Here is a 13,058-nt window from a genome sequence, read left to right as displayed (position 1 = left end):
CCTTCTGGAAAACTAAATAAATCACGGCCACTGGTTCTCCTTTGTCTAACTTCCTTGTTACCTCCTCAAAGTACTCAAACAGATTTGTCAGATACGACCTCCCTTTGACAAAGCCGTGCTGACTCAGTCCTATTTTACCATGCAGTTCCAAGTACTTTGCGATCTCATCTTTAATAAGACTCTAAAATCTTACCAATGACCAAAGTCAGGTTAACCAGCCTATAATTTCCCGTCTTCTGCCTCCCTCCCTTCTTAAACAGTGGTGTTACATTAGCCATTTTCCAGTCCTCTGGGACCCCTCCTGCATCCAGTGATTCCTGAAAGATCATCACCACTGCCTCCACAATTTCCTCAGCTTTCTCTTTTAGGACCCTGGGGTGTAGTCCATCCGGTCCAGATGACTTATTCACCTTCAGACCTTTCAGTTTCCCCAGAACCTTCTCCTTAGTAATGGTCACTGCACTCACCTCTGCACCCTGGTTCTCTTGGTGTTCTGGCATTCCACTGGCATCTTACACCGTGAAGACTGATGCAAAGTAACTATTCAATTCATCTGCCATTTCTTTGTTTCCTATTATTACTTCTCCAGCCACATTTTCCAGAGGTCCAATATCTCTTTTTGCCTCTCTCTTACCGTTTATATATTGAAAAAAACTCTTCCTGTCTTCCTTTATATTACCAGCTAGCTTGCACTCATACTTCATCTTCTGTCCCCTTATTGCTTTTTTAGTTGTCCTCTGCTCACTTTTCAAGGCTTCCCAATCCTCTGGCTTCCCACTAACCCTTGCCACTTTGTATGCTTTTTCTTCAGCTTTTATGCTGTCCTTGACATCCCCCATCAGCCATGGATGCCTTTGCCTCCTCTTAGCATGTTTCCTCCTCCTTGGGATGAATTTCTGTTGTGCCTCCCTAATAACCCCAAAAACACCTGCCATTGCTCTTCCACTGTCTTCCCTGCTAGGCTCCAATCAACTCCGGTCAGCTCCTCCCTCATGTCTTTGTAGTTACCCTTATTTAATTGTAATACCGTTACATCTGATTGCAGTTTCTCCCTCTCAAACTGCAGGGTAAATTCTATCATATTGTGGTCACTGCTCCCTAACGGTTCCTTCACCTTAAGTTCCCTAATCAGGGGCTGGATTCTCCGTAGGCCTTCGTAACGCGGGTTGCCTGCGAAAAAAATCGGTGCGCATGACTCCGGCGTCCGGCCTTCTTTTAAGCTGGCAATCTCCGGTCCCGGAAGGGCCAGCAGCTGACTGACGCGATACGCGTCAGTTTCACCAGCTGCGGAAGTGGTGAGACCCGGCGTTTTTTGGAGGAGGAGGAGGAGAGAGACAGACCCGGCATTTGGGGGGGGGGGTGTGTGAGACCCGGCATTTTGGGGGGGGGGGGGGTGTGTGTGAGACCCGGCATTTTGGGGGGGGGGTGTGAGACCCGGCATTTTGGGGGGGGGGGTGTGAGACCCGGCATTTGGGGGGGGTGTGTGAGACCCGGCATTTTGGGGGGGGGGGTGTGAGACCCGGCATTTTGGGGGGGGGTGTGAGACCCGGCATTGGGGGGGGGGGGGGTGTGAGACCCGGCATGGGGGGGGGGGTGTGGGACCCGGCATTGGGGGGGGGGGGGGGGGGGTGTGAGACCCGGCATTTTGGGAGGGGGGTGTGAGACCCGGCATTTTGGGGGGGGGGTGTGAGAACCCGGCATTTTGGGGGGGGGGGGTGTGAGACCCGGCATTGGGGGGGGGGGGTGTGAGACCCGGCATGGGGGGGGGGGGTGTGTGAGACACGGCATTGGGGGGGGGGTGAGACCCGGCATGGGGGGGGGGGTGAGACCTGGCATTGGGGGGGGGTGAGACCCGGCATTGGGGGGGGGGTGTGTTCCGGCATTTGGGGGGGGGGTGTGTTCCGGCATTTTGGGGGGGGGTGTGTTCCGGCATTGGGGGGGGGGTGTTCCGGCATTTGGGGGGGGGGGGTGTTCCGGCATTTGTGGGGGGGGGGGGTGTTCCGGCATTTGGGGGGGGGGGGTTTGGGGGCAGCGGCGGGCAGAGAGGGGGGGCGACGGATGCCCGGGGCCAACGCACCGTCGCCCCCCCCCTCTGTACGCCGCTGCCCCCTACCCCAACCCCCCCCCCTCACCACCCCTACCTCCCTCCCCCCACCCCCCTACCTCCCTCCCCACCACCCCTACCCCCCTCCCCACCACACTACCCCCCTCCCCACCACACCTACCCCCCTCCAACCGCCGGGTCTCTCCCCCCCCTCAACGCCGGGTCCCCCCCCTCAACGCCGGGTCTCCCCCCCCTCAACGCCGGGTCCCCCCCTCAACGCCGGTACCCACACCCCATCCCCCTCCCTCTGAAGGCCGTACCCAACACCCCCCCTCTCTCCTCCTCCCCCCCCTCTCTCCTCCTCCCCCCCCTCTCTCCTGCTCCCCCCCCCTCTCCTCCTCCCCCCCCTCTCTCCTCCTCCCCCCCTCTCTCCTCCTCCCCCCCCCTCTCTCCTCCTCCCCCCTCCCTCTCTCCTCTCCTCCCCCCCCCTTCCTTCCTCCGTTAGTGGGGGGGGGGGGTGCGGCATTGGAGGGGGGTAGGGGTGGTGAAGGGGGTAGGGGTGGTGAGGGGAGGGGGTTGGGGTAGGGGCAGCTGCGTGCAGAGGGGGGGCGACGGTGCGTTGGCCCCGGGCATCCGTCGCCCCCCTCCTCTGCACGCCGCTGCCCCTACCCCAACCCCCTCCCCTCACCACCCCTACCCCCTTCACCACCCCTACCCCCTTCACCACCCCTACCCCCCTCCAACGCCGCACCCCCCCCACCCCCCACCCCCCACTAACGCCGCACCCCCCCCCCACTAACGGAGGAAGGAAGGGGGGGAGGAAGGAAGGGGGGGGGACGGAGGAAGGAAGGGGGGGGGGAGGAGGAGGAAGGAGGGGGGAGGAGGAGGAGAGAGGGGGGGGTGTGGGTACCGGCCTTCAGAGGGAGGGGGACAGGGTGTGGGTACCGGCGTTGAGGGGGGGGGGACCCGGCGTTAAGGGGGGGGACCCGGCGTTAAGGGGGGGGGGTTGCGGCGTTGCGAGAGATGGGGGGCGGCGTTGGAGGGGGGTAGGGGTGGTGGGGAGGGGGGTAGGGGCGTTGGAGGGAGGTAGGGGTGGTGAGGGGGGGTGGTTGGGGTAGGGGCAGCGGCGTACAGAGGGGGGGGGGCGACGGTGCGTTGGCCCCGGGCATCCGTCGCCCCCCCTCTCTGCCCGCCGCTGCCCCCAAACCCCCCCGATGCCGCAACCCACTCCCCCGATGCCGCAACCCACTCCCCCGATGCCGCAACCCACTCCCCCGATGGCCGCAACCCACCCCCCCGATGCCCCCCCCATGCCGCAACCCACTCCCCCGATGCCGCAACCCACTCCCCCGATGCCGCGACCCACTCCCCCCCCCATGCCGCAACCCACTCCCCCCATGCCGCAACCCACTCCCCCGATGGCCGCAACCCCCCGATGGCCGCAACCCCCCCCGATGGCCGCAACCCACTCCCCCGATGCCGCGACCCACTCCCCCCATGCCGCGACCCACTCCCCCCATGCCGCAACCCACTCCCCCGATGCCGCAACCCACTCCCCCGATGCCGCGACCCACTCCTCCCATGCCGCAACCCACTCCCCCCATGCCGCAACCCACTCCCCCGATGCCCCCCCGATGCCGCAACCCCCCCCCCGCGATGCCGCAACCCACCCCCCCCGATGCCGCAACCCACCCCCCCCATGCCGCAACCCACCCCCCCCGATGCCGCAACCCACTCCCCCCCCCGATGCCGCAACCCACTCCCCCCCCGATGCCGCAACCCACTGCCCCCCCGATGCCGCAACCCACTCCCCCCCGATGCCGCAACCCACTCCCCCCCCGATGCCGCAACCCACTCCCCCCCATGCCGCAACCCACTCCCCCCGATGCCGCAACCCACTCCCCCCCGATGCCGCAACCCACTCCCCCCCCGATGCCGCAACCCACTCCCCCCCATGCCGCAACCCACTCCCCCCGATGCCGCAACCCACTCCCCCCCCCGATGCCGCAACCCACTCCCCCCCCATGCCGCAACCCACCCCCCCGATGCCGCAACCCACTCCCCCCGATGCCGCAACCCACTCCCCCCCGCGATGCCGCAACCCACTCCCCCCCCCCGATGCCGCAACCCACTCCCCCCCCCGATGCCGCAACCCACCCCACCCCCCCCCCCCGATGCCGCAACCCACCCCCGACACTGAACGGCGTCAACCATCATCAATGGTTGACGCCGTTTTAAATCAACTGTGATTTTCGCCGACGTGACCCGTGGCCACGTCGGCGGGACTTCGGCCCATCCGGGCCGGAGATTTAAGGTCAGTGCAAAAAAAATGAAATCCCGCCGGCGCCAGCTGTTTTCACAGGCTGCCGGCGGGATTTGCACAACGCCGGTTTTTTACCGCCGGGAGAATTCGAAAACCTGCGGGAGCGGAAATAACGCCGCTTCCCGCCAATTCTCCGACCCTGCGTGGGGTCGGAGAATTTCGCCCCAGGTCTGCCTCATCACAAATCACCAAATCCAGAATTTCCTGTTCCCTAGTGGGCTCTGTCACAAGCTGCTCCAAAAAACCATCTCTTAGACAATCAACAAATTCCTTTTCTTGGGAACCACTACCAACCTGATTTTCCCAACCCACCTGCATATTGAAGTCCCCCATGATTATTGTAATATTGCCTTTATTACATGCCTTTTCTATCTCCTGATTTATTTTCTGCCCCACATCCTGACTACTGCTAGGGGGCCTGTACATAACTCCCATCAGGGTCTTTTTACCTTTGCGATTCCTCAACTATACCCACAGAGATTCTATGCCTTCTGATCCTATATTGCTCCTTGCTATCAGTTTAACATCATTCCTTACTAACACTGCAACCCCACCCGCTTTGCCCATCTGCCTGTCCTTTCAATAGGACATATGTCCTTTGATATTTAAATCCCAGCCCTGATCCCCTTGCAGCCACATCTCTGTGATGCCCACAACATTGTACTGGCCAATTTCAATGTGCGCAACAAGTTCATTTACCTTCTTCTGTATACTGCGCACATTTAGGTACAACACCCTCAATCCTGCATTGACCACCTCCCCTTTCACACTCTCCTCAGTCACTGTACCTTGTACTGTGGCCTTTTTTGATTTTTGACTATGGCTTCTCTGCCTTACACTTTCCCCCTTACTACTTTTTGTTTCTGGCCCCATTTTACTTCCCTCCAACTTCCTGCATCGGTTCCCATTCCCCTGCCGTGTTAGGTTAAACCCTCCCCAACAACACTAGCTATCCCAGGAAGTCCCTGCCTGTGAACCAAACCCAGATTAAAGACTCCAGAAATGGCTGAGACCCCACGCGAGGACCCGAACGTGCCGCAAGGCAGACCTGTCCTCGCAGAATGCCGGGGAACGACCGGATGGCAAACATGGGGCGAGATTCTCCGCACTCCCGACGGTGCGGAGAATAGCGTGGCTCGTAAAATTTTACGGCCACGCTGTTCCGATGCCCTCCCGCTATTCTCCCCCCCCCCCCCCCACGCCCGACTCCCGATACGAATCGTTGCCGCCGTTTTTTTACGGCCGGCAGCGATTCTCAGCTGATCGATGGGCCGAGTTCCCAGCCCTTTACGGCTGTTTTTACAAACGGCAAACACACCTGGTCTGGCCGTTCGTAAAAACGGCCGTAAACTCTCGATTTTTAAAACCATGGCACCGATTGGCACGGCAGTACCACGGCCGTGCCAAGGGTGCCATGGTCCCGCGATCGGTGGGCACCGATCGTGGGCAGCGGGCCCGATGCCCGCACACTCTTTGTCCTTCCGCCGCCTCGCAGTATCCATTCGCGGGGCGGCTGAGGGGCATCCCGGCCCGCGCATGCGCGGGTTTCGCGCAAATGCGCGATGACGTCATCCGCGTATGCGCGGGTTGGAGTCTTCCAATCCGTGCATGCGCGGCTGACGTCATATGACGCGTCAGCCGGCGCTAACTCTGGCAAGCGGGCTTAACGAAATTCGTTAAGCCCGCGATGCCGGAGTTTACGGCGTCGGGATGCTAACCCCGACCGGGGACCAGAATCAGTTCCCGGTCGGGAAGGGGGGGGCTGGCGTCAAACCCGCCCGGATTTGACGCCAGCCTTACGATTTCTCCCCATATGGGAGAATCTCGCCCATGGTGTTTGCACAGTCAATCCCACAATTTTATCAGGTTCAAGGTCTGCAAAAACAATGAAGGTCTTTTAATAATGAAGCTGTGATTCTAATCATGGACTTTAAAGAAACACTCACTCTACTTTCCTCCTGCCCATTACCCATCGCAAACTCACAACTTCCCCCTTCCTTTGGACCCTGAAACCCCATCACAAATTCTCCCTCCATGCAAACCAGTCTTCAGACACTCTCCTTCCCTGCAAGTGTACAACCAACCCCCTCACACACTCTCCCTGACCCCACACCCTCACTCTCCCATCCACTCACAGACACCCTCCACCCATCACACTCTCCCACTCTCTCACCATGCAGCCTGCCTGCCTCACTCACGCTGTGTCTCCCTCATGGGCGCCACGCCTTTCTCTCACCTTGGGACATGATCCCTTGCCTGGTGCTGGCAACGCAAACCTCGTGCTCGGCTCCTCGTGGCTTTTAGGGGTGTCATTGTGCGCCTGTTACTGGCCTCGCGGAGGGGTTCCTCTGCCGGCGCAAACCTGCTCGGGTGCTTGAGGCTTCTTTTCGAAGCCTTGTCGCGCACCTGTTGCTGGCCTGGAGGTGTGACTCTGCTGCCAGTGCAAACCTCATGCCACGTGCCTGTTGCTGGCCTGGGTGAGTGGAGGGGGCGTGAGTGGGGGGGACCTTTCCGCTCTGCCATCGGTGCAAACTTGTGGTCTCGCGCGCAGGCAAACAACTGTTGCTTTTCCCGCTCAATGAGCCTATCCGCGGCAAATGCAGAGTAATCAGCCTCTGATTAGATGCTCTGCTGTCGACTGGCAATGTTGAGCTGATGCTTACTGGGTACAGTGTGTGGCCCTCTGTTGGTAGGGTCCCTGTGCCTCGGCATGGTGTGCTTCAATGTAAATCTGCCTCTGGCTGCCACTGCTTCACAAGATGGTGATGGAGTATCTGGGCAATCATCTGCCCATGTGTCATGATAAAGACCTGTCACCATTATATCCATACACTATCCATTTCCTTAGCTGGACACACAATTCCTCCAGCCTTCCCTCAAAATTCCTCGCTTCCCTCAACCTCCAGACGTTGGTGGCACAACCACAGCATACAATTAAAACATCAACATGAGTGAATGTGAAATATGTCCCTCCTTCTGAGTCCTGTGGACATTTTGTTGCATGTTGATGGGTTCTCCAGCATAGTGCTCCCTATCTGCAGCTGCACTGGAAAGAGGCGGCTGAACTGTCAAATCCCTTGCCCTGCATAATCTTGGAACTACTGGTTCTCTCCCTAGCCGGTCAGCTCTATTTATGCAGCTGGAAGGTTAATAATTGCCCTGCCCCCCCCCCCCCCCCCCCCCCCCCCCCTCATTTCATGAACTCATAGTCCCAAGAACCAATTGCCCCAGCCAATAGGATCCGGGCGGGCTATAACAGTGGACATCCTGTGTGGTCTTGAGCAGCCTGTCACTCCAGGAGAACCTGATGGCAAGCATGCGAGTCATTGCAACACTGGATGACGCCTGCGTCAATGACCGATGGATGAAGGAGATGAGGTACTCACCACAGGATTCCAAGACTCTGGCCTGCTCTTGTAGCCATAGTATGGATAGCCTGGTTCAATATCTGGTCAATGGTAACCCCCATCATATGTGTTGCTTGAGTTGCACGATGGCACGCTTGAGGATAGCTGTATCCTTGTGAACTTCGGCTACCTTCAAGGAGCAGCAACATTGAGAGGAGAGACCTCAGGCATTGCAGTTCCTAATGGCTCCACAGAAATAAAGCTGTACATAGGTTTCCTGACCATTTTGTGGACTTGCTTCGCCAACCTCTTTAGGGACCCCTGTATGGGCTGCAGATGACCAGGGCTGAGTCCTGCACTAAACCCCAGTGTCAGGAACATGATTCTCAAATACAAGGCCCGATTTCCAACCAATGGCACTGAAGGCCCCAGATTCCAAATTGGTAGTCACCGTACTTCCAAAGGGGATCAGCAATGAGAGATTGCAACCCACAAATTTGTACCCCCCACCCCACCCCACCCCACTCCCCCCACTCCCCCATGCTAGTTTTCACCACCAACAAAATGGACAATTTTTCCCCTTACATATTTCCAGTTTAGCTTTGATAGGATCATAGAATACCTACAGTGCAGAAGGAAGCCATTTGGCCCACCAAGTCTGCACCGACCATCTGAAAGAGTACCCTACCTGGCCCACTCCTCCACCCTGTCTCCATAACCCGACATAACCTATGGACACACTAAAGGGCAATTTAGCATGGCCAATCCACCTAACCTGCAGATCTTTGGACTGTGGGAAGAAAACGGAGCACCCAGAGGAAACCCATGCAGACACGGGGTAGAAAGTGCAAACTCCACACAGTCACCCAAGGCTCGAATCGAACCTGAGTCCCTGGTGCTGTGAGGCAGCAGTGCTAACCACTGTGTTGCCCCTTTTTAAAGAAATATTGAACGTGATACTCTTTTCAGTTAATCTTTAACTGCAGACATTAACTATAGATCTCCCCCTCACACATGAATAAGTGAGATTTAACAACACTACTGTCAAGTTTTGAACTGGGGTCTTTTCCTGTGTAAAACAAACGTAACAACCCATTCCACCACAGAACCAATTTCAGTTAAAAATGATTTTGGATCTGCCAGCCTCACTTGACAATGACCAAAATGAATAGGATTACAGCAGCAAGAGAAACTGACAACGTCCTCTGGAATATCGACTTATATTTCATTATCTCCGTGAGGCTGGAACATAAAGTTTAATACAAATCTGCTCAACTGTAATTGTAACCCCTTGAAAGAAACTTTTTCTGGGAAGCACATTTTAAAACAATTGTTCTCTGGATCATTGACCTCAGAAAATGGTCAAAAATTCCAGAAATCTGGAATTTAACTCGCTTTAACAACCTAACAGGTATTTTCTGGAATGTGACACAACCCGGGTCTTAGCAGGGGAAGATTCCTCTTTCGACCTAGAATGAGGAAGTGCAACTGCATTAGCTCTTGTGGTCTTGGCATTACCTTGGTTGTCTGTCATTGTCTCCTGTGTTTTTTTCCCTTTATTCTTTCATGGGATGTGGGCCATCCCTAATTTCAGACAGTAGTGTGGAGTCAACCACATTCCGATGGGTCTTACGGCACATATAGGCTAGGCCAGACCATGGGATGACAGACTTCTTCTTGTTGAGGGGCATTAGTGAACCCGATGTGTTCTTACAACAAATATTGATAGTTGTCATAGTCACCATTCTCGGCCTATTGGCTAAGATCAAGCCCAAGATGAGGTGCAATGCCTTTTCTGGTCAGTCTGGATCTCATATATCTCTCTTATGGTAACCAGGAATTGGATTCAATTTGAATTGGTTTTTGGAGCAAGAAATTAGATGGTTTAAGAGCTTGCCCTGTCCACTCTGTGCACTGGCTATGTAACTTTAAGAATGGAATAAAGAGTTACGACTAGCTCGGTATTACAGATTTAATAATTGAATTCCACTAGCTGTCACAATGGGATTTGAACCCATGTCCCCAAGCATTCACATTGGTTAGACGGTCTGGAGAGAGATGCGCTGGTAATTGTCGAACGGTTCCGTAATGTAGGATTCTGTGCTCTAGGGGCTGTTCCCAGGGACATACACTGAGACAAACATCAACTGTTGCTGGAGGAAAAGAGGGTTTTCCTGGAGCGAGGGAGGGATAGAGGCGGGCTGGCGCTGCCCAACCTTTTGGGGTACTATTGGGCGGCCAATGTGTCAATGGTGCGTAAATGGGTGATTGGGGGCGGGGGGGGGGGGGGCGTGGAAAAGAATGGAGATGGCATCTTGTAGAGGTACGAGCCTGGGTGCCCTGGTAATGGCGCCGTTGCCGCTCTCTCCTAAGAGGTATACCACGAGCCCGGTGGTGGCGGCGACCCTAAGAATCTGGGGACAGTGGAGACGACATAGGGGGGAAACAGGGGGGCTCGATGGAGGCTCCATTAGGTGGAAATCATCGGTTCATCCCGGGGAACACTGATGGGGAATTTAGGGGGTGGTATAGGGTGGGCATCAGTAAATTGAGGGACCTGTTTATTGGCGGGAGGTTTGCGGGCCTGGGGGAACTGGAAGATAAATTTGGGCTCCCCCATGGGAACATGTTCAGATACTTGCAGGTAAAGGCGTTTGCTAGGCGACAGGTGGAGGAATTTCCTTTGCTGCCCTCGCGGGGGGCGATGGACAGAGTGCTTTCGGGGGTGTGGGTTGGAGAGGGGAAGGTGTCTGACATTTATAAGGTAATGCAGGAGGTGGAGGAGTCGTCAGTGGAGGAGCTGAAGTCTAAATGGGAGGGGGAACTAGGGGAGCAGATAGAGGATGGGTCTTGGGCGGATGCCTTGGAGAGGGTCAACTCTTCCTCTTCATGTGCGAGGCTTAGTCTCATCCAATTTAAGGTGCTGCATCGGGCCCATATGTCTGTGTCTCGGATGAGTAGGTTCTTTGGGGGTGAGGACAGGTGCACCAGGTGTTCGGGGAGTCCAGCGAATCATGCCCATATGTTCTGGGCATGCCCGGCACTGGAAGAATTCTGGAAGGGGGTGGCGGGGACGTTGTCGAGGGTGGTTGGATCTAGGGTCAAACCAGGTTGGGGACTCGCGATATTTGGAGTTGCGGCGGAGCCGGGAGTGCAGGAGGCAAAAGAGGCCGGTGTTCTGGCCTTTGCGTCCCTAGTAGCCCGGCGGAGGATTTTGATGCAGTGGAAAGATGCGAGGCCCCCAAGTGTGGAGACCTGGATCAGTGACATGGCGGGATTTATAAAATTGGAGAGGGTCAAATTTGCCCTGAGAGGATCAGTACAAGGGTTCTATAAACGATGGCAGCCTTTTCTGGACTTTCTGGCTCAAAGATAGGTATCTTGGTCAATAGCAGCAGCAAACAGGGGGAGGGGGGGGGGGGGAGGATGTTCTTTATTGTTTCTATTTTTTTCTATGGTTATTTAACTTAATATTGTGTTAATTTAAGTTGTTGTTAATATGTTTTGTTGTTCATTGAGGATGGGCGAATGTTTATGACTGTTATCATAATTGTTATTGATGGTATTTTATTGCGGTTCATTGTTGTTATATAAATACAAAATATTTCAATAAAAATTATTTTTAAAAACAAACTGTTGCTGGAGGATCATCAACTCGGGGAAAGACGCTCTTTGCTCTACCCGAAAAATGTTGGTCTTCGAGTGCAAAGAGCTGTTCCCCAACCGAGTGTTGCAGAGTGGCACATGCCAAGGTCCAAAACTACATCCTGAGGGGCGCACTCAAGCTTGGGGCAGCCGCTGACAAGGCGCAATGGGTGAAAGGCAATGTGTAAAGTCTTTCCATCAATGTACACCAAGGGGTTGGTAACCATGTAGACCCCCTTGGATTATAAGCGTGATCTTGAATGTACATATTAAATACAACTGTGTTGCATATCAGCATGCAACATGACCTAATATATATACTTTGAACAGCATTGTTCTTTTGGTAACAAAAATATTCAAATGTTTGCAATGCTCTCATTACTGTATTGAAGCACCTCAGAAGGTATCTTGATCTCTGGAGAAAATGTGAATATCGTTGTATTTTCCTGTTTCTGACAATTTGGAATGGTTTGTAATGTTTCTTTCAGGTATTTTAGGAATTAAATATATTTTTGCAAAAAGAAACATTTCCGATGCAGAAGCGATGGGCCGAAGGGCCTTTTATGTGCTGTAAATCTCTATGACCACTGTGCCAGGGTCTCAGTCGATGTGATTTGATTGGGAAGATTTTCAGTCATGCCACATTCTCTGCTATGTTGGAAACAGTGTTGCTTAGGAGCAGTCAGGCCAATCACATCAAACATACTCACCTGCATGACTTGGTACATCACAGAATTGCCACAATTCAAAGGTCTAACACATTTAACCTCTTTGTGCTCTTAAATGTAGATGTTTGCTTTGTTTTATATAATATCAGGCTGTGGCTTGCTATCTATCACTTATTCACCCACAAATCCCTGCAAAAGGAGATGTCCACTGATGATTGAGCAATCTTCAGATCATTCACAACTCCTCAAGTACCGAAACAGTCCGTGTCTGCGTGTCAAAAAACTAGGACCACATTCAGACTTTGACTGACAATTGGCATTCATGCCATACAAGTGCCAGGCATTGACCATCTCTAACAAGGGACAATCTAACCACCACCCTTTGAAATTCAATGGCATTACCATCACCAAACCACCCAACCAACAACATCCTAAGGGTCCACATTGATCAGGAACTGCATCGTATCAGCTGTATAAATACTGTAGCTTCAAGACCAGGTGAGAAGCTAGGAATTCTATCTTGAGTAACACCTCCTGACTCTCCAAAGCCTAATCCACCATCGATAAGACAGAAATCAGGAGTGTGATTGAATAGAACATAGAACATAAAACATAGAACAGTACAGCACAGAACAGGCCCTTCAGCCCTCGATGTTGTGCCAAGCCATGATCACCCTACTCAAACCCACGTATCCACCCTATACCCGTAACCCAACAACCCTCTCCCCCCCTTAACCTTACTTTTTAGGACACTACGGGCAATTTAGCATGGCCAATCCACCTAACCCGCACATCTTTGGACTGTGGGAGGAAACCGGAGCACCCGGAGGAAACCCACGCACACACGGGGAGGACGTGCAGACTCCGCACAGACAGTGACCCAGCCGGGAATCGAACCTGGGACCCTGGAGCTGTGAAGCATTGATGCTAACCACCTATACTCTCCATTCGGCTGGATGAGTGTACTTCCAAAAACACTCAAGAAGCTTGACACCATTTAGGACAAAGCAGCCCATTTAATCGACATCCCA

This window comes from Scyliorhinus canicula, chromosome 1 (assembly GCF_902713615.1).
Source record: "Scyliorhinus canicula chromosome 1, sScyCan1.1, whole genome shotgun sequence".
Classification (NCBI taxonomy): domain Eukaryota; kingdom Metazoa; phylum Chordata; class Chondrichthyes; order Carcharhiniformes; family Scyliorhinidae; genus Scyliorhinus; species Scyliorhinus canicula.
Note: the sequence above shows the minus strand (reverse complement) of the source record.